Here is a 13,560-nt window from a genome sequence, read left to right on the forward strand (position 1 = left end):
GAAACACATTCTTACTGTCTCAGGAGCCCCCTTTCTGAGGCATGGCCCTCTACTCCTTCCCCAGAGACTCCCTGTTCAGCAATTCTGGGTGTCACACGTAGTCCTAAGGACGTAGCACAGAGAAGCAACCACAATCTCATTAGAACCCCCAACCCATACCCATTCCTCCCGCCCCCAATGTGGTCATGTGACTCCATCCCCACTTCCAATGCTTCCATGACACCCCAAATAATAGTCCTTAACTTGGAGTATAAGACTTTTCTGTCCAGCCTCATGTCTCTCCTCTCCCTGGCTTACAGCAACTTTGACTTTTCATAGACCACACACACACACACACACACACACACACACACACACACACACACTCCTCTGCTGTATTTTGCTTCTATTTCACTTGAGCTTCTCCCTCCCCCTGGGTTGCCAAAAATAGTTCCTCCTCATCCTTCAATCTTCAGCTCAAATTAATTATTTTCTTGTGAATAGCTTTTTGCTCTTTCTAACGTATCTTTCTGGACCAAAACCATTACTCAGATCAGCACAACATATCAGTTTTGATGTTTTACCCATAAAACAAAGGATTCTTCCTCCTTGGTAGGAGAGAGAATGGAGCAGGGAAAAAGTACTGATGCTACAAAGATTTATATTAGAGGTTTTTAGTGGGGGGGGGCAGGGAGAGTATCCAAATCACAAATTTTGGAACAAACACATCAAACTATTGCCACATTAACTATCTGGCTTCACTGGGAAATACGGATGTGGTCTAAAATAGGAATGATAAGGGATCACAGCAAGTGTATGAACAGCACAATTTTGAAAAAGGAAAGAAGATCCATAGGATGTGTAATTAACTGGCGGTGGAGAAGATAAGAGGGATAAAGGATGGGTACGATTCTGAAACCTTCAAAACTAGGAGAAAGATGATACCTGTGATGGAATTTGGAAGGCTCAAAAGGGGAAAAATTTGATGGGACAACAGGGCATCGACTGGAACATACCATTACCAGATTTCTAGCTCTAGAACTTGGGGTCGGGGGGAAGTTCTGTGATACAGATAAGAACTCACTTTAGAGATAATTGAAGATTTGAAAATGGAGAAGATTAAAGAACAGAGAAGGTAAAACTTCATGATCAGCTACCTAGAAAATCAGCTGAAAAACTACTATAACCAATGGTGCAAGGTCAACATGCCAAAAAAAATCAACAAACCAATCATTTTAAAAATAGAAAGTGTGATAAGAAAAAACAGATTCCATTCACAATAGCAACAAAAATTAAAAAATATCTACCAAAAAACAAACCACTAATAGGATATGTATAAGAACTACAAGAAAAAGCTATAAAACCTAGACAAAGATATGAATAGTAGAGTTTAATGTTGTCAAGATAACAACTGTCCCCAAATTATCCATAAATTCAATACATTTCTAGTACAACAAGAATTGATCAATAGTTCAGTGGAAAAGAACAGAAAACCCAGAAATGAGCCCATGTATTTAGAAATTTAGCATGTTATAAAGGTGGCATTTCAAAACAAAAAGGGAAAGAATTAACTCTTCAAAATCTAGATAGATTTAGGAGAAAAAACACACAAAAATACTATCAAACTAGTAAAAGAAAATATATACCGTAGAAGATCAGGTTTATGGCCTTGGGAATAGGAAAGTTCTCCTAAAATAATACACAAAATGCAAAAGCCATAAAGAAAAGGATTGAAAAAGATCAATAAGTTTTAATTTATCAAAACTTTGTTCAACAAAAGAAACTCTAAATGAGATTAAAATTCCTGTGTCAGCCTGGCTGAGAACATACATAGCAAAGGACTTGTTCTTATATGTCCTCAGGAAAAAGACACATAAAATAGAAAAATGGGCAAAGAGTATGAACAGGCAATTCACAAAAAAGGAAACACAAATGGCAAACATTTAAAAAGATTCTCAATCTCACCAGTTTTGGAGGAAATGCAAATAAAAACAAGGGGCCACCATTTTTTCACACATTTGATTGACATCAGATAAGAAAGATGGATATCGAGTGTTGGCAAAGGTGTTGGAAAAGAGGTGTTCTCTTATACCATTGCTGGGAATATAAGGAGGTCAAGTTTTCAGGCAGTAGTCCTTCCAACTGTCACTGCTTCTATCTTTTGACTCAGCAAGTTCACACCTCCGTATCCACCCTAGAGAAATACTTACAGATGTACATGAAGGAAGCTGGCACCAGGTTGCTCACTGAAGTACTATTTGTAGTAGTAAAAACTTAGAGCAACCTAAAGGGTCATCCAAAGGAGGGCCACTGAAATAAACAGTGATGCATCTGAGTTCAGCTAGAGCATGCAGCACTTGAGAAGAATTAGAACACACTGACAGAAAAAGCTCTGAGACAGGGTTAAATTAAAAAGAAAGAAAACAAGCTGAAGAACCATTCATACTTTATATAATCATACCATTTAAGTCAAAGAGAAATTCCTTTTCTCTCTTAATCTCCATGTGTACACACCTATACACATTACATATATATGTGTGTGTGTGTGTATATACACACACACACATATATATATATATATATATATATATATATATATATATATATATACCATCCAGATAAATACTACAAATATATAAGAACCCAAAGAGATAAAAAGATGCACTCCAAATTGAAACCAGTGTTTGACTGAAGTGAGAACCTGAAATGGAAGTGAGAGGAGGGATAAAAAGAAAAGTATTTTATTTACCTCTAATGTGTGATTCCTTTTTAAAATCCCATGCAGCTTCACGAATGCAGATAATCACTGGCACTTGGAAAAAGCCCTTCCCTTTTGTCAAGTCCTGCTCTGGGTCAGGACGGGGCCCCTGTGCTACATTCCAGACTAGCTGCATTCCTGGCGAGGCCGTGACTCAGCCCAGTGAGCCCCAGGCCAGGCCGGGTACAGCAACTCTGGGTCAACATTCACTTTGGGGGGCCATGGACAAGTCAGTTTCAGTTCCTTTCTCTTATCAACTCAGTTAAGGAACATTTCCTTCACAGTGCAGTGAGGTTGGGGCTGTAAGCTCGTGGCCACACTATAGGCTGCCTCCTGGCAGCGGGGAGGTAGAAAATGCAGAGGAAATGCTTGTCGACTTTGTGCACTGCTCACAGCAAAAGGGCAAGCTGGGGATCGCATTGCTGGAAATTTTTTAGTGCAGTCAAGCGTTCTTGCCCATCTGGCAGCCTATGTTCAGTTTTCCTTGCATTTCTGGGGGGTAATTGTACAGCAGAACAAAAATGACCCTTCACCCCGTGGAGGAGGCCCTGGAAAGATGATCCATAGACGACAATAGATTGAATTGGGAAGGGGGACCCAAATGCTGTGAACAGCCTCCTAAAAACAATGCCACGAATAAAGACCTTACTTGCTAGTGACGTCTGAAAAGGAGAGGAAGTCAGCATGTAAAAACAGCTGTGTAAATGATAAAGCTTACAGGGTGCAACCCACCACATCATACTACTTCCTAAACACGGAAGTTCCACCCCCTTTCTCCTCTGCAACCCCCAAATAATCTGAAACAATATTTTAACAATCACCAAACTAGGGGAAAGGCAAACCATCTTGGGAAGGAAAAAATAGCAGCTGCTCTAGATACTTTTATTTTTTTTCAGAGTTTGGCTAGGATTGTTTAAGTTATTTTTCATTTTCTTTTCTTCTTGGCTGCCTTGACAGCCCTTCAGGATTCCAGCTGCTTCCAAGCACAGCTCAATAAAGACCATTTCAGACGAGTTTCATATTCCTCAGATTCCTTAAATTTCTTTCTTCACTTTGGGGAATGAGGCTGAAAAGGACAAAGAACAGCCCAGATTGCACCGTTTCCTATGTGCCTCCCTTTCCAACAAGAACAGAGAGGTGGTTCTGGTTGGGAGGTGGGCGTTGGGGTCCTCTGGAACAGTGGTAGGACTAGCGATCTTTAGAATAGGCCCCAGCAGGACCAAAGGCTGTTTGAAAACTTTTTTACTAAGGAGGGGAGGAAATATAGAAAGGAGACATCCGTGTGCTCAGTCATCTAAAAAGCCAGTGAGTGTACTGCGAGCTTCATTCATTCACCAAATGTCTATTTGGCACATATGCTGCACCAAGCTCTGTTCTAGATGCTGAGGGCAGAGCGGTGAAGACAGCCAAGTGTCTGATCCCTGTAGGAAGTTTCTGTGCCTCCCAGCTGGGTGCATGCTGTTCCTTCCTTCCTTTGGGCTCTTGAGTCTCTTCCTTCTGCCATTCCTTCTCCTGCATCCTTGGTTTATTATACCCTTCATCTTGCCCCTTTCTAATCACATGTCCCTTTGTAAACATCAAAGGGAAATAAGCAGGACCGGGGAGCTGATGAAAATGAGGCCTATGACTCATGGGAGGATGTTTTTCTATTTTTCATTTATACGACTCTCTTCTCAGAAGAACCTAGGCGCCTTCTTATTATGAGACTAACTTGCCTCCTCTTTTTCAGGGATTCCTTACTTTGGCTCTGATGGTCAAAACTTACTCTCAGCCATCCCCTGGTGTTGCCCTACAACTCACCTGGGTCCTCAGAGTAGCTTGGCAATCATTTCTTTTTCCCTAAGGAGCTTTTTTTTTTTTTCTTCTCTAGTTTGTTTTTCAACCTTCATTTAGACTATTTCAGAAAAATGTCTACCCTCCTCAGAGTTCCCTTCCCACATCGCACCCAACCTCCACGCTCACATGATAAGCCTCAATAGAAAACAGTGTCCATTCTTCATAGAGAAAACAGAAACCATTAGAAAAGGACTCCCTCCATTTCCAGTCACTTCACCTGCGATAGCGTGAACATCTGTGTCCCCCCCAAATTCACCTAACCCCCAATGCAATGGTATTTGGAGGTGGGGTCTTTGGGAGGCAATTGGGTCCTGAGGGTGGAGTTGTCATGACTGAGATTAGTGCCCCATAAGAGAGGCCCCAGCGAGCTCTTTCCCCTCCCCCACGTGAGGGCACAGTGAGAAGATGCCAGAAAGTAAGCCCTCTCTCGACACCGAATGTGCCTGTGCCTTGATCTTGGATTTCCCAGCCTTCAGAACTATGGGAAATACATTTCTGTTGTTTATAATCCACCCAGTCTATGTATTCTGTTAGAACAGCCTGAATGAATGAAGAGCCAACTACATGAGGTTATCTGCACCTGCATGCATTTTCTTCACCCCTGTGCAAAGAAAGGGTATTCTATTAAAATGAGCCCCTGCACCAGAGCTATGGAATCCACTGGGTTCAGTCTTCTCCAGGAGAACATCCCATCAGTGATCCCCTTCTCCACCATCCCCTCTGCTGGATCCTTTCCGGAACACAATCCCCTGGCCTTTCCTCATATGAACTTCCTACTAAACCTATCCAGAAACTCACCAGAGGATGAATAATTTTTTTAAAGAACTAGGACAGGATCTATGAATTATCCTTCTATCTCTCACCTTCTCCTCATCTTGTGTTTTCTGAAATATTTGATCAATTTTAGTCCTTTGAGTGAAATTTTTCTTTTGCCAATCATACTTTTCATTCCCAAGACTTCCTCCTATTTCTGATCATTCTCTTTATGGTATTCCTGCTCTTGTTTTAGGCAGGCAGTACCTTCTCACATCTCTGAAAATACTAATTAGAGATTATGGTGTGTTTTTTTTAAAATAAATATCCCTCTGTTCCCTAAATTATTTCTCTATCAGCTTTGTGCTATCCTCATCATTACTAGGCATGTGCTGAAGAGTACACATATATATTGCAGCTCACACTCCTGAACTCCAGATTTATATCTTTCATTGCCAAATGAACAATTCTAATTTGACATCCTAAAGACACCCCAACTGAACTCATATTTTCCGAACTTGTTTTTTTTTTTATTTCAAAGTACTGCCATTTACTCAGTTACCCAGGTAAGAAACCTAGGAGGAATTCTTGACTGGCTCTATTTTCTTCACCTATAATCAAACATTAATTCCTAATTATTCTGTCTCATTAATATCAGTCAATGTTGTAGTAATGTTTCTGCTTTGTTGCAGAAACATAGGTGGTGCAGTTCCTGGCATCTCTCCATGCATTTAACCACTCTATCTCAGGGAAGGAGGAATGATCCATGAATATTTGTATATTTTGAAAGGACAAACTGGACATGTTAGTTCTAAGCCACCTTTCAACCTCTCGCTGCAGGGAAGTACACATTCTAATCCTCCAGATGTAGCATTCCCCAGAGGGTACCACAGGTTGGGTTCCCTGGAAAGCAGATTCTGAGAAAGAAATTAGTGTGGAGGGGGACCAGAGTTTGCCACCCCTAAAAATACCTTTTGGGATATTGATTTTACACTGGTTATGTTTAAGAAATAAGAGACTCAAGATAGAACCTTTGACCCTGCCCTTCCCTGCCTGAAAGAATTCAGATAGAAAAATCTGCTTAAAGGAAGTGAGCTATTCACTTTAGCTATTCACCTTGGCATATATGAATGAAGTATGGCAGACAGGGAGGATCCAAGCAAGTCTGCTGTTGGACTCCCTTGGGTCCCATTGTTTCTGGGTGACCCAGCATAAGTTTGTGCCTTCTCATCTACCTATGAATTGTCTACTTTCCCTTTGAAATCTTAGACCCCTGCCTCCCTCCACTTAGTTCAGAATAGTGTATAAGCCTCAACTGCCCAATGTGTCCTCAGGTCACATATTCTTATGGCACCCCCGTGTGTACATATGCAATAAAGTTGGTTATTTTCTCCTGCTAATCTGTCTCACGTTAATTAGATTATTAGTCCAGCCATTTATATTATGACTAGAGGCCCGGTGCATGAAATTCGTGCACGGGGGGTGGCAGTACCCTCAGCCCAGCCTGCACCCTCTCCAATCTGGGACCCCTCGGGGGATGTCTGACTGCTGGGGGATGTCCTGCAGATCAGGCCTACATTGGCAGTCAGACATCCCTCTCACAATCAGGGACCACTGGCTCCTAACTGCTTACCTACCTGCCTGCCTGATCGCACCTAACTGCCCCCCACTGCTGGCCTAGTTACCCCCAACTGCCCCACCTGCAGGCGTAGTCACCTCCAACTGCCTCCCCTGCCAACCTGGTCACCCCTCACTACCCCCCTCTGCCAGCCTGGTTGCCCCTCACTGCCCCCCCTGCCAGTCTGGTCACCCCCAACTGCCCCTCCTGCAGGCCTGGTAGCCCCACACAGCCAGCTGCTTGGTCCTTTGGTCGCCCTCACTAACCCCCCTGCAGGCCTGGTCACCCCACACAGCCTGTTTGGTCATCCGTTTGGTTGTTTCGGATGCGATGATCACTTAGCCTTTTATATATATAGATTAATTAATGATATATTTGTATTCATAGCTAAGATGTTACTACTTTGTTTCATCCTACTTGTTCCTTTTATTCTCTGTTTTGCCTTTCTTTGGCTTAATTGAGAGGATTTTTTATTTTTATGTTTTCTCTGAGTATTTATGCATTCTATTGTTTATACATACTTTTGCTATTCTCTTAATAGTAGCCATATGTACCCTTGACTTGTTTCAGTTTAGTATAAATTAATACTTTTACTACTTTGAGACAAGACATCCTAGCCAGCCACCCTATGAGAGGTCCTCAGCTTCCTGATCTGTTATTTTGTAGTAGACGTAAGTCCTCACTATTTATGGAAACTGACTCTTCTCTGGTTCTCTCCTCCTTCTAAGTTCAAAAGATCCAATTTCTCCTGAAGTCAAACCATCCCCCTTCTCTTGGATCCCTTCCCCTTCCAGATAATTGATTCTTATGCCTCCTTGAGGTTTTAGGAAATCACCACATCTTTTTTTTTTTTTTAAATATATTTTATTGATTTTTTACAGAGAGGAAGGAAGAGGGATAGAGAGTTAGAAACATCGATGAGAGAGAAACATTGATCAGCTGCCTCTTGCACACCCCCTACTGGGGATGTGCCTGCAACCAAGTTACGTGCCCTTGACCGGAATCGAACCTGGGACCTTTCAGTCCACAGGCCGACGCTCTATCCACTGAGCCAAACCGGTTTTGGCAGGAAATCACCACATCTTAACCATCCCACTAGAGAAGAGAAAAGTACTTCTCATTTTCCATGATAAGCCCATAGACAAGAAAATAAGATATGATTTCTTAATCAACTTATCCTGTTATACCTACTAATATTATTTGGGTTTTGTGGCCTTGACTTAAAATCTAGCCATAATTAATCACACTATTTCCATGGGAAATTAATTCCAAGTTACAAACACTTATCCTTTAGTGAACTTTGAGAACCCAATATATTCATTATATATCTGTATATATTCTCCTGCTTCTCTTTATTTAGGGAAATTCAGAATTGCAGAGACCAATGATAAGGCTCATCATGATTACAGGCATACTCTGGTCACTCTGCTTTAGGGCTTTGCTTCAATAATAATGCCTACAAAAGAGGTAAACATGAGGGAACATAGGATACCTTACCAAATGGCTAAACTTTGGTCTGGCTGTCTCCGTCAGGACACAAACAACATAGAGATAGAGAGAGGTCATCATTACAGAGCTGCCACCTCCCTAAGGGACAATCCCAAGTTAAAAGTGCAGGCATAACCACAGATGTAGGTACGGTTTAATTTAGGTAACTGTGTTCTGAGTGCTGTGGCACGTAGGCCAAAGAACCACGGGACAGTGGCCTGGTTTAATAAAACGTGACGAAGGTCCTGTAGGGAACTCTCCAGGGACAAAATGGTGGTAGTTTTGACCTACCAGTAAACCACAGCAGCTGCTGCTTAGGCTAAAAGTAACCATACTGACCCCTAAATCTATCTCATTCTGTGATACCCAACTTCCCATCCTGAGGAGAGACAATGTAGTCCAGACCTCTCACCATTTCCTATGCTCTTTAGCTGTCATCCTGGACTAGTACAGACTAACCTATTACTCTGAGGTTTCAGGTAAGGTGGTTACCTCAAGTACCCAGCACTTTTTACATGATAAGCTAAGGGTACATTGAACGCAAAGTAATTTTCTTTTTCCTTCAAAACCCTTTCTTATTCCAGAGGAACAACTTTTGTTTTTTAGTTTCCTTGGACCACCATTCCCATGTCCAGTCCAATAAATACTGAAGGCAGAATGATAACAAGGTGTATTTGTATGTGGTTACATTGTATGTCATAAAAGAAAATGTTAATCCAAAATATTCTGCAAGTTTGGCCCGGGATTGCCTCAAAACTGGAAATGGTCTATAGGACAATTCCATAGTCATAAAATGAAATTTTAAAATCTGCTTTTCCCCATAAGAGTTCTTCCACACTTAAATCATTCAAGAGCTGATTATCCAGAATGTGTAATACACAAACCAGTTATATCTTCTTTCCCCTTCTGCTGCCTAATTTTTGGTCATTTCACAGCTCATTAGTAGTCTCTCTCTGGGAAAATAAAAGCAAATGTAGCTCAAATAGTATTTTTAACTTTCTATGTGAAGTTTTTGTAGGGAGGGTTATAATTACTGGTTAACATACCACTTTTCTTTAATAAATACCTAGTTAGGCTCCACTGAGCACTAGGGAATAATTTTAAAAGTTTAAGATGTCCCTGCTCTTAAGGCTCTTACAATATAATTGGAAAGACAAGGTGTGTGTATAGTCAAATATTAATGCAAGGCAATATATCCTATATAATAAAGAGGTAATATGCAAATTGACCCTCACGCCCTCGCACAAGTTAGCCGCCGCCATGTGGTCACAAGATGGCCACCACAAGATGGCCAGCAGGGGAGGGCAGTTGTGGGCGACCAGGCCAGCAGGAGAGGGCAGTTGGGGGAGACCAGGCCGGCAGGGGAGGGAGGGCAGTTGGGGAGGACCAGCCCTGCAGGGGAGGGCAGTTGGGGGCAACCGGGCCAGCAGGGGAGCAGTTAGGCATTGATCAGGCCAGCAGGGGAGTGGTTAGGGGCAATCAGGCAGGCAGGCAGGCAAGTGGTTAGGAGCCAGAAGTCCTGAATTGTGAGAGGGATGTCTGACTGCCCATTTAGGCCAGATCCCTGGGATCGGGCCTAAACTGGCAGTCAGACATCCCCCAAGGGGTCCCAGATTGGAGAGGGTGCAGGTTGGGCTGAGGGACACCCCCTCCCCCAGTGCACAAATTTCATGCACCAGGCCACTAGTATTTAAATAACGACATAAAAAAGTATGGTCATCCAAACATAGTGTGTAAGAGAACTCTATAGACTTAACATGATTTGAAAAAGAAAGAACATAGTATGGACTAACAAGATTGTCAAGAAAATTCTCAATTAAGTAGTGAAACTTGAACTAGATATCAAAGAATGAGTGGAATTTCAACACAGAAAAAGGGGGAGGGGGGAAGAAAATCCCAGTATTCCAGGGTCCAAGGCCCATATATACAAGCATACAGAACATAGAAAATAGTATAACAAATTTGCCTTCCACACACGGCTTTGTCAAATATTTACTTTTTGCCATATTTGCTTCAGAGCCACTTAAAAACACACATAATAATACAGATTTGGCTAAAGGCTTCTCCATATACTATCATTATTTTTCTTCCTCAGCAGAGGTAACAACTATCCTGAACTTGAAGTTTATTATTATCATGAATATTTTAAAATGTTTATCATACATGAAAATAGGTAGTATTATTTCATGTCTTTAAACTTAACATAAATGGCAGCATATTTTGTATTTCTTCTGCCACTTTTCTTTCACCTGATATTTTACTTTTTGAGACTTATATGTAAATATTCTAGTTCCTGCTCTAGATCTTTTTAAATTTATTCATTTTAGAAAGAGAGGAAGGGAGGGGTTGATGGAGGGAGAAAGAGAGAAAGAGAGAGAGAGAGAGAGAGAGAGAGAGAGAGAGAGAGAGAGAGAGAGATTGTTGTTCCACTTATTTATGCATTCATTGGTTGATTCTTGTATGTGCTCTGACCTGGGATGGAACCTGCAACCTTGGTGTATTGGGACAATGGTCTAACCAACTAAGCTACCCAGGATAATTCATTTATTTTAACTACCAGGGGATCAGTACATGAATCTGTGCAACTTGAAAGGAACTGTGGGCCATGAGGCTGTGGTGGGCACAGAGGTGGGTCTCCGCCCATCCTCTGCGACCCAGCCTGGCCCCTCCCACTGCAGCCCCTGGTCCCCTGTCTGCCGGCAGCCCCGCTCCCGCCGCTGCGGCTCCCACGCAGGGATGGTGCGGAGCAATTGGGGCCAGTGCCAGCAGCGGGTGCGAGCGGCAGCTCCGGTGCCAGCTGCAGGTGTGAGCAGGGCCAGCGCTGGCAGCAGGTGCAAGCGCCAGGTGGGACCATGGCGCGCAGGAATAAAGAATTTTAAGTAACCACCAGAGGCTCACCCCAATGACAGTGACCGGTGCCCCCACTCACCTGCTCCCCCATCCCGCCGTGGCCAACACCTGCCATGTTCTGCACACGCCCACTAGTGGTCAGCGCATGTCATAGCAACCGGTTGTTCGGTTGTTCAGTTGTTTAGTTGTTCTGCTGTTCAGTCTCTTTGCATAGTAGCCTCTTACTACATAGGATAATATAGCATTCCACTGTGTAATCATGTGACAATTTACTTATCCATTCTCAGGTTGACAAACATTTAGGTTGTTTCCAACTATTTTCCAGTTATAGACCATACTTTAATGACCACTTGTTTACATGTCTCCTTATGCATTTGAGGGAGTTTCTTGGGTATACATATATGGAAAAATGGAATTGTTAGATAAGATAAGGATATCTTTAGCTTTAATAATTATTGCTAAATTGCCTTCCAATGTGGTAGTACCAATTTATTCTCCACACAGTAGTGTATAACAGTTCCCACATCTTCCTTATCTTTACAAGATGATGACTACATCATTGGCATGGAACTGCCAGGGTACCCTGAAGTTGGTTCCTTCTCTACACTGGCTGTCTGTGTGGGTGATGAACCAGCCCACCCCAAGCTAAGAGAGCATATCAACCCTCTGGAGAAGAGCAAAGAAAGGAATGGGGTGGTGGTTGAGGAGTGGGTGCACATTTTATTCCCTTTTGCATCCCCAATATCTAGTACAACCTGAAGTGCAGTGAGCAAGGCTCAGGAGATGTGAAATTGGAACTAATTACCAACCTTGATGATTGGTATCTAAGCTTCAGTGTCCCCATGTGTAAATTATGGATGATAATACTTCAAGGAATCATTCCAAATATAAAGTGAAATATAAATGTGGAAACGTTCTTGTTATGAAAGTCAGTGACATTATTTTCATTGTGAATGTATAAAAAATGAGGTCAATAAACATTTTCTGCTCCTGTTAAGTGGAAAACGTTTGCTCCTCATTGCTCTACAGGCTTAGATTCTCAGAGATGTCATGATTCCACAATCTTTATTTATATGACACAAATTTACATGGTAGTCTAATCCCCTCTTTCTAAATCTGTCACCATCTTTGCAATGGCTCCTCCTTAATGCCCTTTCATCTACTCAAACTCAACAGGCCTAAAAGTGAACTCACATAGATTCCAAATTTAGCTTCCCCTCAGGACTTCCATATTTCCATTGTTGGCATATTAGAAGCATGTTTATTGGCCAGGTGTGGTATTATCAGAAGAGGAAGAGAATTAGGCCAGAGAGATTAATTAAGAGGCTTGCACTACATAGCAGAAAACAGACTGCGTTCAGATTTGCAGTTATAATCCTCCCATAGTCAACACTAAACAGACTGCATTTGGAAAATTGAACTTGAATATAACAGTAGTGCCAGAGTTTAGAAAGATATTAATACATTAAATGCATCCATCTGAGGGGTCCAGGTGAGCTATATGAAGATCATGATGAATGAGAAAGATTGAAGGGGATCTGGGAGAACTAAGAGGAGGCACAATAGCAGAAGAAAGAATATGAATTTCATAGTTAGTCAGCAGTGACCTCCACAATGACAAATCTAATGACACTCTTCTGTCTCCCTCCTTCTTAGTCTCATTGACATTTAACACTGTTGATAACACTCCTTCTTTGCTTCATTGATCCAATTGTACTAGTTCAGCAGACAGTAAAACTGAATTAGAAATGCAAGATTCTTATATGTGGACACATCTGTGAAGGATAAAGAGGAAAGGGAGGGAAGAGTCTCACATTGCAATGCATGTCTTAATGCCTGTGATGGGAGAAGCAATGGAAAGTCTCCGTCTGCAGGGCAGCTCTGAGAAAGGCTCAGTCAGGTCAATGGGAGACCTGAGCAGAGACTGCCCATTAGAGGACACTGCATTGAGTAAGAATGGCTGGCAGAGCCCAGTCCCTGGCTGGGAGCATGTGAAGAGACTGAGACCTCTGCAGGAATGCTGTGATGAATCCCAAAGGCATGGTGGCTGGAGGTTTTCAGTTAATTACACTCTTCAGAGCAGGTGCTTCCTTGAAGGGAGTCCTGAGTGGTGCACTCCTATGGCTGCCATGCCATTTCCTTTCCACATACTGTACTGGATGCCACCTTCCTGCCCTCTTTTGCTGGATGCTCTTCCTTTGCTCACACTCTAAACAGTGGGGTTCTTAAGGAAGCCATTTTCTGCCTGTTCCACATACATCTTCACTATGAGAATTCA

The sequence above is a fragment of the Plecotus auritus genome (assembly GCF_963455305.1).
Source record: "Plecotus auritus genome assembly, chromosome: 8".
Classification (NCBI taxonomy): Eukaryota; Metazoa; Chordata; class Mammalia; order Chiroptera; family Vespertilionidae; genus Plecotus; species Plecotus auritus.